The sequence below is a fragment of the Saimiri boliviensis genome, chromosome 3, assembly GCF_048565385.1.
Source record: "Saimiri boliviensis isolate mSaiBol1 chromosome 3, mSaiBol1.pri, whole genome shotgun sequence".
In the NCBI taxonomy this organism is placed as follows: Eukaryota; Metazoa; Chordata; class Mammalia; order Primates; family Cebidae; genus Saimiri; species Saimiri boliviensis.
Genome location: NC_133451.1, coordinates 160,194,323 through 160,208,788, shown reverse-complemented (window position 1 = coordinate 160,208,788; position 14,466 = coordinate 160,194,323).

The following is a 14,466-nucleotide window of genomic DNA, read 5'->3' as shown; positions in this document are numbered from 1 at the left end:
GGTTGAAGGGCACCCCAGAGGGAAAATCCAGGAGGCAAAAGAGAGCTCCCAGTATGTGGGAGGGAGTTCCAGAGAGCTGGATATCCAGTGTGGGTGTAGGAGCAGGGGAATTTAGCCTGGGAGATATTCCCACCTCCCCAAGTTCCTCTGGCCAATGAAAGGAGTTCCTTTAAACTTCCGCTGGGGTGATTGACTCTTAGGTTCTTCCCTTCAGTGAGAGTTAAACATAAACCCTTAAATCTCCCAGGTGGAGAGAGATGGGAGGGAGGCATGGCACTGGGAAGTTCTTGTCCTTAAAGCCACACCCCCTTGTGGACCTGGAAAGAGAACACATTCCCTTAAAATGAGGCAGATTTTACCTGTAATGCTGTAGAACTATTTCCAAAATACGTTAATGAATTAAATAAGTTTGCAGAATATTATACAGTATGATGTCGTTGATGTTAGGAAGAAAGGAGGAGGATGGTAATAGCTAATATTCTATAGCGCTTATGCGCTAAACACTGTTCTAAGTGCTTCACGTGCATGAACTCATTTGATTCTCCAAACGACCCTACAAATCTGGCACCCGTATCATCTTCATTTTACAAATTTGAGAACTAAGGCATGAGGAGGTTAAGAGACTTGCCCAGTCATGCCGCTAATAAGTGATGGAGCAAGGATTTAAACCCAGGGAGTTTGTCTACAGATTCTGGACCATAAGCTCTGCAATACTTCCGCAGGTACAGCTATATGAATATGAATGCTGATATGGTTTGGCTGTGTCCCTAGCCAAATATCAACTTGAATTGTATCTCCCAGAATTCCCACATTTTGGAAGAGCCTGGGGGGAGGTAATTGAATTGTGGGGGCTAGAATTTATTGTGCTATTCTCGTGATAGTCATTAAGTCTCACGAGATCTGATGGGTTTATCAGGGGTTTCCGCTTTTGCTTCTTCCTCATTTTCCTTTGCTTCCCACCATGATTCTGAGGCCTTTCCAGCCATGTGGAATTGTAAGTTCAATTAAACCTCTTTTTCTTCCCAGTGCAGGTTATGTCTTTATCAGCAGCATGAAAATGGACTAATACAAATACTTAGAAAAAAGGTCAGCCGGCCGACATGGTGGCTCACCCCTGTAATCCCACACTTTGGGAGGCCAAGGCAGGTGGATCATAAGCCAAGAGATTGACACCAGCCTGGCCAACATGGTGAAAAATTACCTGGGTGTGGTGTTGGGCACCTGTAGTCTCAGCTACTCAGGAGGCTGAGGCAGGAGAATTGCTTGAACCCAGAAGGCGGAGGTTGCAGTGAGCTGAGATCATACCACTGCACTCCAGCCTGGGCAACAGCAAGACTCTAGCTCAAAGAAAAAAAAAAGTCAGTCTTATCCCCAGGTGTTAGGCAAATGTGACACCAGTGGTATTCAAATGACTATTCAGCTTCAGCTTTTGCAGCTGAGAAATCCTTAATCTCTCTCTCTTCCTTTCCTCTCCAAAGCAGTTAACCTAAAACCACTTCATGGTAAAGTCAATGCAATTTTCTGTGATGCTACCTTTCCAAGTTGTAATATGAGATATTTGGGGAAGGGTTAAATGCTGTGACCCTGACTTTCAAATCAGGTTGTTGTTTTTTAAACTTTTCTCAGCCAGGTTTATAAAGTGATGACATGGGGGGAAAATTCAAATGCCGAACAATGAATTGTGATTGAAGAGATGAAATCCCTAATGTTCTTAAATATTTAAAAGTAAAATTAAATACTATGTTATTTAATATACTTTTCTAACATAGTGGCTATAGTCTACTTTTCTACATTTTTGTAGTCTACTTCGGTTACTAAAATTGTATAGAATAAAAGATAAATGAATTAGAGACTGTGAGCCCTGAAAATCTGAGACAGGTCTCAGTTAAATAAGGAAGTTTATTTTACCAACGTTGAGGACATGCACCTGTGACACACACAGCTTCACAAGGTCCCGATGACATACGCCCAAGGTGGTAGGGGCACAGCTTGGGTTTAGACACTTTAGGGAGACATAAGACATCAATCAATATGTGTAAGATGTATATTGGTTCAGTCTGGAAAGGTGGGACAACTCCAGGTGAAAGCAGGACAACTCGAAGTGGGGAGGGAGCTTCCAGGTCATAGGTAGATAAGAGGCAAATGGTTGCATTCTTTTGAGTTTCTGATTAGCCTCTCCAAATGAGGTAATCAGATATGCATTTGTTTCAGTGAGCGGAGGGGTGACTTTGAATAGAATGGGAGGCAGGTTTGCCCTAAGCAGTTCCCAGTTTGACTTTTCCCTTTAGCTTAGTGATTTAGGGGCCCCAAAATTTAATTTCTTTTCACATTCCCCACCCCCCTTCTTTTAAAAAAATCTTTTGAGAGAAGGAATTTTAGGAGAAAATGAGTCTCTGGTCTTAGATTTCCGCTGATCTCTCATGGCTGTGGTGGTTTATTCCTAGATGGGCAGGTCCTGGGTTATTAGGAAAGTTCGTTTTTAGCAGGTTGTGAAGTCTCATGTCGTAGAAAGAAAAATCAGAGGGAGGAAGGAAGAAAAACAACAATAAGCAGAAGAATAATTCTGGAAGGTTGGGCATGGTGACTTACGCCTGTAATTCCAGCACTTTGGGAGTCTGGGTGGGGTGGATCATTTGAGATCAAGAGTTCAAGACCAGTGAAACCCCATCTTTACTGAAAATACAAAAAAATTGGGGCCGGACGCAGTGGCTCACACCTGTAATCCCTGTACTTTGGGAGGCCTAGGTGGGTGGATCACAAATTCAAGAGATTGAGACCAGCCTGGCCAACATGGTGAAACCCCGTCTCTACTAAAAATACAAAAATTAGCCAGGTGTGGTGACACGTGCCTGTGGTCCCAGCTATTCGGAGGCTGAGGTGGAAGAATCGCTTGAACTCAGGAGGCAGAAGTTGCAGTGAACCGAGATCACACCACTGCACTCCAGCCTGGTGACAGAGCAAGACTCTGTCTCAAAAATAAATAAATAAATAAATAAATAAATCAACCAGTGCAGTGGTGCATGCCTATAACCAGCTACTCAGGCAGCTGCAGCAGGAGAATCGCTTGAACCTGGGAGGCAGAGGTTGCAGTGAGCCAAGATCATACTACTGTACTCCAGCCTGGTTGGAGCTAGACTCCATCTAAAAAAAAAAAAAAAAAAAATCCTGAAAAATCGGCATAGGCCACATTACTCTAAAGTTCATACATCAGTAGGCAGGTATGAAAGTGGCTTATATATGTAAATAAGGTTGCTATTATTTTCTTCTGAAGTTTAAGTTGTTTAGCTTCAGTTCACAGGGATTTCCAAAAGCACAGCTTAGTTTTCAGTGACTCCAAATTAGGAAAAATGGGGGAAAAAGAAGGAAAAAAATTGAAAACATTATTTTGAAGACTTACAGCCAGGAAAAATTAGAATTCAGTTCAAACTGTAGAAAATAATTAAAACTGAGAAACATTAGGCAAGACTAGACTCTAACAACAGGTGTACTATAGTTTTTCAAACGATAATTTTTCTCTCTCCAGTTTCCCATTTTTAGTAAAGACAAATTATGGTAGGACTGGTTTGCTGTATTATACTTGGCTGATTATTTGTATACAGTGCAGCAAGCATAATTATTTTCCTACATAGCCTTTTAAATTGGCTTTGATGGAACTTTGTTCTATAGAAGGAATCTCCGATAAGACTTCTTAAAAAAGCTGAGCCCAGCCATGGATTTGTATCATCAAATACCTGTGAGTTGAGGGAATTCCTCTCCTCTTAAAGTTCCGAGATAAACTTGGGGCTCCTGTGACTGTCAGAAAGTAACATTCTTCACTTACCACAGGTCAGGAACCCTGTTCAGGGACAGTGTAGACAAGGTCTGAGGCCAGTTTTCCCAATAGGCTTTTATTGGCTCCATAAGTCAAGTCTGATTCCTTAAAGGAAAGCACAGCATTCCAGTAAAAGCCTTGGTAAAATAACCAGTTTCTCCAATTATGTTCTGTTATAAATGAAAACAGGTTCTTACTGCACTTACACAAATAACTGTACTGCCATAAGTTAAGAATACTCAAAAATAGTTTCCAAATAATGAAGAAATCAGGAAGACAGAAATCAATATATTCTAAATGTTGTTCACAAGAGTATACTAAATTGTTAAAAGCTGTCAATAGCGCAAAATAAAGTTTCCTTTTCTCTGAAAAAATAAAACAAAGGATCAGCAATGTCTTAAGCAAAAAGTCAAAAAGATTACTTCTGTCTGCTATTAGTTCAGTCCATGTAGTTAATTCCTGTACTGCTTGATATTCATGAACATTTCAGTTCTCCATGAGTCCCAAAAGTTTTTCTTCTATTCTGATGTCACAATCTCCAAAGTTATCAGAAATTTGTATTCAAGAGCACCTGTTAGAATTTTATAGCTGATGCAAACCACCTTCTAAAGATAACTAAAACAAGACAATGATTGTCCATGGATGACAAAAAGTCTTATGGCAGTCATAGTTGAGGACACAATTGACAAGGAAATTTGTTACCTCTGTGGCACACAATAATTTAACATCAATTATAATTATTACTTATAACATACACTAAGTCATATCAGAATTATAGGAGTTTTGGCCGGGCGCGGTGGCTCAAGCCTGTAATCCCAGCACTTTGGGAGGCCAAGGCGGGTGGATCACGAGGTCAAGAGATCGAGACCATCCTGGTCAATATGGTGAAACCCCATCTCTACTAAAAATACAAAAAAGTAGCTGGGCATGGTGGCGCATGCTTGAAATCCGAGCTACTCAGGAGGCTGAGTCAGGAGAATTGCCTGAACCCAGGAGGCAGAGGCTGCGGTGAGCCGAGATCGCGCCATTGCACTCCAGCCTGGGTAACAAGAGTGAAACTCCGTCTCAAAAAAAAAAAGAGAAAGAATTATAGGAGTTTTCCATAATTTTGGAACATATACCAATAGCATATTTATACAAATACAGCCCAAAGAAACCAAAATCCATTTTATATTTGACAGTGTTTCCTGTATAATTTTTATACCAAATAAGTCAAATTATGTCATTTTTACACTTTAGAGAACTTAATATCTTAGAGGTTTAATTGGGTCAGAAAAAGACATAATTCATAATTTGATTTTGGAAAGTTTGTCAAATATCAAAGGTTTAAAATGCTTGATATCACAGGCCATTGTAAAATAAGTCATTAATTTGACCTAAGTGATAACTCAAGGATTTTTTTAAAAAAACAGAAACCTTCACTCTTTGAGAGAGGAGACTTAATTTTCCAAACAATAGCCCTAATAAAAATGCATGAAGCCAATTAAATTTGTTTTTCAAAATTTCATAAACAATGTATAGAATCTTGACTATAAGATTTAACTTCCATACACCTTTTATAACTTTTATAACCTTTATTAAGGAGTCTGTTAATGCTTCAAGAAAACCTTGTTACTCTGCACAAGGACCCATATGCCTATCTTGCATCACTGTGCCTTTGACATTAATGATTAATTTATAGGGCAACCGAACTTATTTTATCTCTCAGAAATGACCATTACAATTTCACAGTTCCATCTCTTCTGCAATAGTCCCTGGGCCTTGAGGAATTAAATAGTAACTTTTTTTTCTGGCCTTGTTACCCATAATCTGGAATTCTCACTTGGATTTGACCAAATCAGGTAGAGTTGATCAATTCTGATGGGAGAAAGACTGGAACAAGCAATAACAACAACACCCAACAATATGTTCACCTAGTGCTCTAATGGTAAGGAGAAATTAAAACCAGCTGGTTGTTAAACTTTAGCCAAGACAAAACCTCAATTCAGCTACTTACTAGAAATGGGTCTCAGGCTGAAGACTGCTTTCTATCATCCTAGAAGCAGAAAAACAAAAAACAAAAAACAAAAAACCTCCTCAAACTTATCTTCCCTGCTGGGAGCAAGCTCAAACTTTATAAAGAAGTTATCTGACTTCTGTTGTCATGGAAACAGGAAGTTTTCCTTCCTTGTTGGAAACAGGTAAAACTCCAAAAAAAAAAAAAAGTGAGTTGTACAGCAAAATAAACTTTAGATCTTGACCAGATTTTGGGAGATCAGGAATTCAATGGAGGGGGTACCCCCAGGCCTCAGCAAATTGTCCTAGTTGAGCCATAAAGTTAGCTCGTGATGGTACCAAGCACTGATAGGAGATTTGTCAAAGGTCAGGGGCATCTCCACTCAGAACCCTTCATGGTCGCCAAAATGTGAACCCTGAAAATCTGAGACAGGTCTGTTAATTTAGAAAGTTAATTTTGTTAGCTGGGCATGGTGGCACGTGCCTGTAATCCCAGCTACTCAGGAGGCTGAGGCAGGAGAATTGCCTGAACCCAGGAGGCGGAGGTTGCGGTGAGCCGAGATTGCATCATTGCACTCCAGCCTGGGTAACAAGAGCGAAACTCCATCTCAAAAAAAAAAAAAAAGAAAGTTTATTTTGCCGGCCGGCCGCGGTGGCTTGAGCCTGTAATCCCAGCACTTTGGGAGGCTGAGGCGAGTGGATCACGAGGTCAAGAAATCAAGACCATCCTGGTCAACATGGTGAAACCCCGTCTCTACTAAAAATACAAAAAAAAAAAAAAAAACTTTATTTTGCCAAGGTTGAGTACAAGTCCCTGTGACACAGCCTCAGGAAGTCCTGACGACACGTGCTCAAGGTGGTAGGGGCACAGCTTGGGTTTATACATTTTAAGGAGACATGAGACATCAATCAATATGTGTAAGATGTACATTGGTTCAGGCTGGAAAGGTGAGACAACTCGAGCTGAACGCAGGACAAACTCGAAGTGGGAAGGGAGCTTCCGGGTCATAGAGAGATAAGAGGCAGATGGCTGCAATTCTTTTAAGTTTCTGAGTAGCCTCTCCAAATGAGGTAATCAGAAATGCATTTATCTCAGTGAGCAGAGGGGTGACTTTGAATAGAATGGGAGGCAGGTTTGCCCTAAGGAGTTCTCAGTTTGACTTTTCCCTTTAGCTTAGTGATTCTGGGGCCCGAAGATTTCTTTTCTTTTCACAAGACTAAACTGTAATTTTCTTTGAAATATGAATTGTCACCTTTTTGCTTTTCAGCTGTGCTCCTTCTATTATATTCATCCAATATCCCAGATTTCAGGAGTTCTTATGTTCCTTAGCAAACATCAGATAGATTTCTTCTGCATAAAGATACACTGTTTATAATTTGGCTTGTTATTAAAACTTAAAAATTCAGTGTTTTTTATATATACATGTTACAGTACAATAGGTAGTCAGACATGAGCAGGGCAGGAAAGGGCCCGGTGTTCCTCCCTCCCCCCAACCCACCCCCTTACACACACCAGGAATGTCAGGCAACCATCAGGTGATGGTCAGGTGGTTGTTAACAGTCTCTCTAAAATAATTGGTCTCAGCCAGCACCAGGTAAAATCAGTTTCCCTATAGATAGAAAAAACCTGAAACTAGTGATTAGCAGCTTCCCGATAAGATCTCAGGAGTTGGGTGAGTGAACTCAAAGTATGTGCATTAAGAGGCAAAATGTGCCAGGCATGGTGGCTCACGCCTGTAATCCCAGCACTTTGGAAGGCTGAGGCAGGTGGATCACTTGAGGTCAGGAGTTCGCAACCAGCCTGGCCAACATGGTGAAACCTTGTCTCTACTAAAAATACAAAAATGAGCCAGGCATGGTGGCAGGCACCTGGAATCCTAGCTACTCGAGAGGTTGAGGCAAAAGAATCACTTGAACCTAGGAGGCCGAGGTTGCAGTGAGCTGAGATTGCACCATTGCACTCCAACCTGGCAACTAGAGTGAAACTCTGTCTCAAGAAAAAAAAAAAAAAGACAAAATGGCAGAGTTTAACTGGTTTATGACCTTCTAGGGACATTTGACTGGTAAGGGAAGAATGCCTCAAGTGAGAATGCATACAACTTTGGTAAACACATTGGCGGGGCGCGGTGGCTCAAGCCTGTAATCCCAGCACTTTGGGAGGCCGAGGCGGGTGGATCACAAGGTCGAGAGATCGAGACCATCCTGGTCAACATGGTGAAACCCCGTCTCTACTAAAAATACAAAAAATTAGCTGGGCATGGTGGCGCGTGCCTGTAATCCCAGCTACTCAGGAGGCTGAGGCAGGAGAATTGCCTGAACCCAGGAGGCGGAGGTTGCGGTGAGCCGAGATCGCGCCATTGCACTCCAGCCTGGGTGACAAGAGCGAAACTCCGTCTCAAAAAAAAAAAAAAAAAAAAAAAAAAAAACACATTGGTGCATGCTCCCCTTCCAAGTGCCACTGTGCATGTGGACAGCCCACCCACTCTTCTCTAAGGGAAGAATTGGGGCAAAGGAATGCAAGACCCCAAACATTTGCCAACGTATAAAACCCCAAGTCAAAATGTCAAACTGTGCATTTATCTTTCAAGTCCCCGCTTGGCCGTCTTCCAGGTGTGCTTTCCTTCCTTTTGTTCCTGCTCTAGAGCTTTCTAATCAACTTTCACTCCTGCTCTAAAACTTGCCTCGTCCTCTTTTTCTGTCTTACGCCCCTCAGTTGAATTCTTTCTTCTGAGGACGCAAGAACTGAGGTCGCTGCAGACTCGTACAGATTTGCTGCAGGTAACATACACACATATATATGTCATTTCTATCACACACACACACACACACACACACACACACATATTAATTGTGGCATTTGCATTGGGAAACAATTCAAAGGAATGAACTGTAATAATAAAATATTTCATATGGGATATAACAATTCATTTATTATTAATAAAATGCAATTCAAATATATGTTAAAAGATCAAAACAGTTTTAAAAAAAAGAAAAAGAGGGTCAGAAAGATATACACTAAATGGAAAATCATGGTCATCTTTGGAGAGCAATCGGGAATTGGAAATGAAGGCAGGGTTAATTCAAACATTCCATTAGCTGCAATGTTTGAGGTTTTTTGGTCCCTCCCTCCCCAAAGAGAAGGATTTTATGTTACTTCTGTTGCTAAATGTATTTACAATTAATTTAAAATTTTTTTTTTTTTTTTTTTTTTTTTTTTTTTGAGACGGAGTTTCGCTCTTGTTACCCAGGCTGGAGTGCAATGGCACGATCTCGGCTCACTGCAACCTCCGCCTCCTGGGTTCAGGCAATTCTCCTGCCTCAGCCTCCTGAGTAGCTGGGATTATAGGCACGCGCCACCATGCCCAGCTAATTTTTTGTATTTTTAGTAGAGACGGGGTTTCACCATGTTGACCAGGTTGGTCTCGATCTCTCGACCTTGTGATCCACCCGCCTCGGCCTCCCAAAGTGCTGGGATTACAGGCTTGAGCCACCGCGCCCGGCAATTTAAAAATATTTTTAAAAATCAATCTTGGGGCCAACGTAAGTGATTCTAAATAAAATTGTTATGCTCCTCAACCTATATGTCACAGGAACTTTGGGGTCATTGAGATCAGAGGTATTAATCATTTCATCTTTCCTCTTGGTCAGTCTCATGCCATCTGATGAAATCTTAATTTAGAGATTAGGTGAGTAGCTATTTCAGATTTTATCAGGAACAATGGGAGGTATATTGGTAATCGTATTATAATTTAGGGCTGAAATGTCTTTCATAGTTCAGAAACCGAAGCCCGGGTGGCCATATCAGATCAAGTATTAAGCATTGAACTAAGAGGGTTTTGTTATTTAATTACAAAAATGAAGTAAAACTTTAAAAAATCTTAAGCCGGGCACAGTGGCTCAAGCCTGTAATCCCAGCACTTTGGGAGGCCGAGGCGGGTGGATCACAAGGTCAAGAGATCGAGACCATCCTGGTCAACATGGTGAAACCCCGTCTCTACTAAAAATACAAAAAATTAGCTGGGCATGGTTGTGCGTGCCTGTAGTCCCAGCTACTCAGGAGGCTGAGGCAGGAGAATTGCCTGAACCCAGGAGGCGGAGGTTGCAGTGAGCCAAGATCGTGCCATTGCACTCCAGCCTGGGTAACAAGAGCAAAACTCCGGCTCAAAAAAAAAAAAAATCTTATAGTGTACTACTATTAATGAAATAGTATATTAGGGTATTTAGAGAAACAGAACTATTAGGAGATGATAGATATCTAAATATGTCTCTATCTATATTTGTTTAAAAAAATTGGCTCACATGATTGTCAAGTCTGAAATCTGTGGAGCTAGTTGGCCAGAAATTCAGGTAAGAGCTGATGTTGCAGTCTTGAGTCCAAAATCTTCAGGAGAGGGCTACAGGCTGAAAACTCAGGCTGGGCTTCTGTGTTGAAAATTGAGGAAGAGCAGCCTTTTTTCAGGAAATCTGTTTGCTCTTAAGTTCTTCAACTGATTGGATCAGGCCCATCCACATTATGGAGGGTGATTTGTTTTACTTAAAGTCAAATGACTGTAAATTATAAATTTTACCACATCTACAAATATCTTTTTTGTTTTGTTTTGTTTTTGAGATGAAGTTCTGCTCTTGTTGCCCAGGCCGGAGTGCAGAGGCACAATCTTGGCTCACTGCAACCTCTGCCTCCTGGGTTGAAGTGATTCTCCTGCCTCAGCCTCCTGAGTAGTTGGGATTACCGGTGACTGCCAGCATGCCCAGCTCATTTTTTTGTATTTTTAGTAGAGATGGGGTTTCACCATGTTGGCCAGGCTGGTCTTGAACTCCTGACCTCAGGTGATCCACCCACCTCGGCCTCTGAAAGTGCTGGGAATACAGGCGTGAGCCACCGTGCCCGGCTGCACATCTACAAATATCTTTACAGCGACATCTAGACTAGTGTTTGACTAAACAGCTGGACACCCTAGACTAGCCAAGTTGATACAAAAATAACAGCATGAGCAGATTCCAATTTGAACTAAATTATGTCTGCTCAAGAATATAAGTCCAGCGATTGATATTTTTCCCATCTATTTCCAAAGAGCAGTGATTTTTAAAATTTAGGAGGACTGAAGTTTTAATTTGCTTTAAGACTCAGTTGACCAGTCATTTGAAGAAAATCTTTCAACAGTGCATTTGCAATGTATTTGGCCATTCTAATCACTAGTTTTGCTTAATACAAGGTGGCTTGTGAAGTGATTCTGAATTATTTCTTGGTGGTTGAAAGAAGGCCAACTATAATAAAACAATGCAAACAAATTAGTGAAGCTAAACAGGAAACACACTGGTGAACTCATTGCCGTCATCTGGCATTTTCAATTTTGCTTCCAATTTAAAAATAGTTAACATGCACAATGTACTCTACTGTTCTACAGTGAAGATGGTCAGTAATGAGGTGTTTTCACAATTCAGTGTAATCTCTCACTTCCATCTCTGAAATTTCATTTACAAATTAATCAAGTCATGCAAATGATTTCAGGATGACCCCTACCCCACAAGTCCGTAGTCCTAATGAGTTGTGAGTTTGGCATGTAAGAATATCGATAAATGTGGAAACGGTGACTCCTGGCATTGTTGCTAATCTTTAATATTGCATTGATGCATCAATATACATCAATACTTGTTTGCTGACAGATTAACTGTGGGAAAGCCAGCGATTATTTTTAAGATTTAGGATTATCAGTATAATTAACAAAGGGGTATTAAGATTATTTTAAATAAGACAATTATATATCACCTAAAAATACTTAAAATTAGTCCCTTTCTATGCATGTGGAAAATTAGGCTCAGCAAAGAAACTTGTGAAAAGCAGCAGACTCACTCCAGGGTCTATAGATTCTGAAACACAGAAGGAATTAAAATGCTTGCTTGCTCTTACATTTTTTTACATAACGAAGGTTCCTTATTCCTACCTTATCTACATTATCTTGCTTTTGTTTTTCCTTTCTCAATGTTAGCACTATTTTAAAGGTGAAAGTTCTTTCCCTAGTGAAAAGGCATTCCTTCCCAACAAAGCCCATCAGGTTGGGCCATTTTCATTGTACTCTCACTACATGGCAGTTTGTCTTTGGGAAGATCAAATTTAAATCTTCTCATTTTAACTGATCTTTTTCTAAATCACCACTGGAATAGACTAGGAACCAGATGGAGTGGCTCTGTGATGGGGGTGGTGGGGCTGGAGGCCAGGGACCCAGTGGAAGGGAGCAAAAGGCTCTGCAGGTAGGATTTCAAAGGCATTGGTAAATGTTTTGTTGTAAGAAAAACAACTGGGAGTCCTCTCATTCTCGCCTGTGATGCCTAAGCTGCTGTTGCTGCAGAAGCATTTTGACTAGTCACTCAGGTCAGGGTTGCACTGTGGTTTTCACCTTCATCCAGTTGTCAGAAAGACAAATCTGTATTTTGCAGTCATTGCGCTGTGCTAGATATTTATGACTGCATGGTTCTGCCCTTGAATTGTACCTATAAACTGAAAAAGGTGCCAGGCTCATGCCTGTAATCCCAGCACTTTGGCAGGCCAAGGCGGGCGGATCACTGAGGCAGAGAGTTTGAGACCAGCCTGACCAACCTGGAGAAAACCCATCTCTACTAAAAATACAAAATTAGCTGGGTGCGGGGGTGCATGCCTGTAATCCCAGCTACTCAGGAGGCTAAGGCAGGAGAATTCTTTGAACTGGGAGGTGGAAGTTGCAGTTAGCTGAGATTGTGCCATTGCACTCCAGCCTGGGTTACAGAGCGAGACTCCGTTTCAAACAAAAACAAAAACAGAAAACCCCAAACCGAATAAACGTCTTTGAGCCCGTGGTTTTCTAATCCTGTGTGTGTGTGTGTGTGTGTGTGTGTGTGTGTGTGTAGCATAAAAACTCTTAAAATTCTTAATTGCAAGCCCAATAACAAACCAAGAGGCCGGGCTCAGTGGCTCACATCTGTAATCCCAGCACTTTGGGAGGCTGAGGCGGGTGGATAACCTGGTCAAGAGATGAAACCATCCTGGCTAACATGGTGAAACCGCGTCTCTACTAAAAATACAAAAAATTAGCCAGGCGTCATGGCACATGGCTGTAATCCCAGCTACTCGGAAGGCTGAGGAATCGCTAGAACCCAGGGGGCAGAGGTTGTGGTGAGCCGAGAACTGACCATTGTACTCCAGCCTGGGCAACAAGAGCTAAACTCCTTCTCAAACAAACCAACAAACAGGAAAAGAGATACTGCTTCAATGTAGCTCCTAGGCTCTCTTCTCAGACACTGATTGTTTCCTTGGAGACTAGTATAAAAACTATTGTTATTGGTCTACCCTTCCATTTTATAAATTTATTTAACAAAAATATTTTGAGCAAATATTGTGTAGCAAGGAGTATATCATACTTGAGAAAAACACTGGGCCTAAAATGAGTATAAATCCAGTCCCTAGCTTATCAGAGGAGACAGATAATTACAACATAAGTAATAACACAAAAGTACCCCTGTGATACTATGAAAGTACGGAATGAGGGCTTCCAATTTCAGTCCAGGGATGTTGTCTGAGCCTGAGTGTCTAAGACTGAGCAAATTAGCAAGGAAGCCTCTTAGCATGGGTGTGGGGAAGAGTATAATCCACACTGAAGAATGGAGTGAGTAGCTAAGGGTATATTCTGGACGATACCCCACAACAAGTTGGAAGTGGTTTTATGTCATAGACTGTGACGTGGGAACTGGTGAAGAGGTGGAAAAGCCTCGTCTTGATTCTTGAGAAGACAGGTAGTTACTGAAGGCCTTTAAGGAGGGAAGGAACAAGGTCAAGTTGGAGTTTTAGATCAACAGGAACCATACATTTAATGAGACCAATGAGATGCAGGAGAACCTGTCAGGACAGTATAGAAACTCTCTAACAGGCTGTAATAGCAGAAGCAAGTTATCCTGAGGTTCCAGGGTCAGGTAAACATGCCCAGTAAGACTGGATGGGCATCTTGAATTTGAAACCTTGGAGTTTCTAAATATATACTATAATCTCATATACATAGAAGGGGATTAGAGAAAAAAAGGGATTTTGGAAAAGGCTATCTGATCTTTGGTGAATTCTTATTTTCTCAACACTTTTCTGTACCATGAACATACGTTCATTTTATAATCAAGCAAAATGACGATTATTCTAGATTTATCTTTTAAACTATGCACTCCTTCAATTTTCTTTTTTAACCAAACTGGACCATACCATATATGGAACTTCCTGCATTTTTCACTAGAACTTTGAGAACAATACTATGCAGCCACTCTAATCATGCTTTCAGAGTAAAGACATAGGCAAATATTGATCAGTCTTCTTACAATAAACATCATTACGTGGTTTTCTTGGATCTTGTGTGGATACAGTAAAAGAAAAATTTTGAGAATAAGTCAGTGTTCACAGTATGTCAAGTGCTCTCCTGAACGGAATAACTGCAGCAGCCGAAATGCTCTCTCAACCTGGTAGAACGAATGCAAAGCTGGTACTCAAAGTGACTCAGGAGTGTGGCATTTTTCTGTACAGGCTTTTCTGATAGTGCCTAGGAATGATGCTTTTTGCTTAAAAACAGGAAAGTTGGGTGGTCTTTATTTGAACTTTATTGCCATAGACAAATAGATGATATCTGTGATTAATTTCATCTAACAAATTG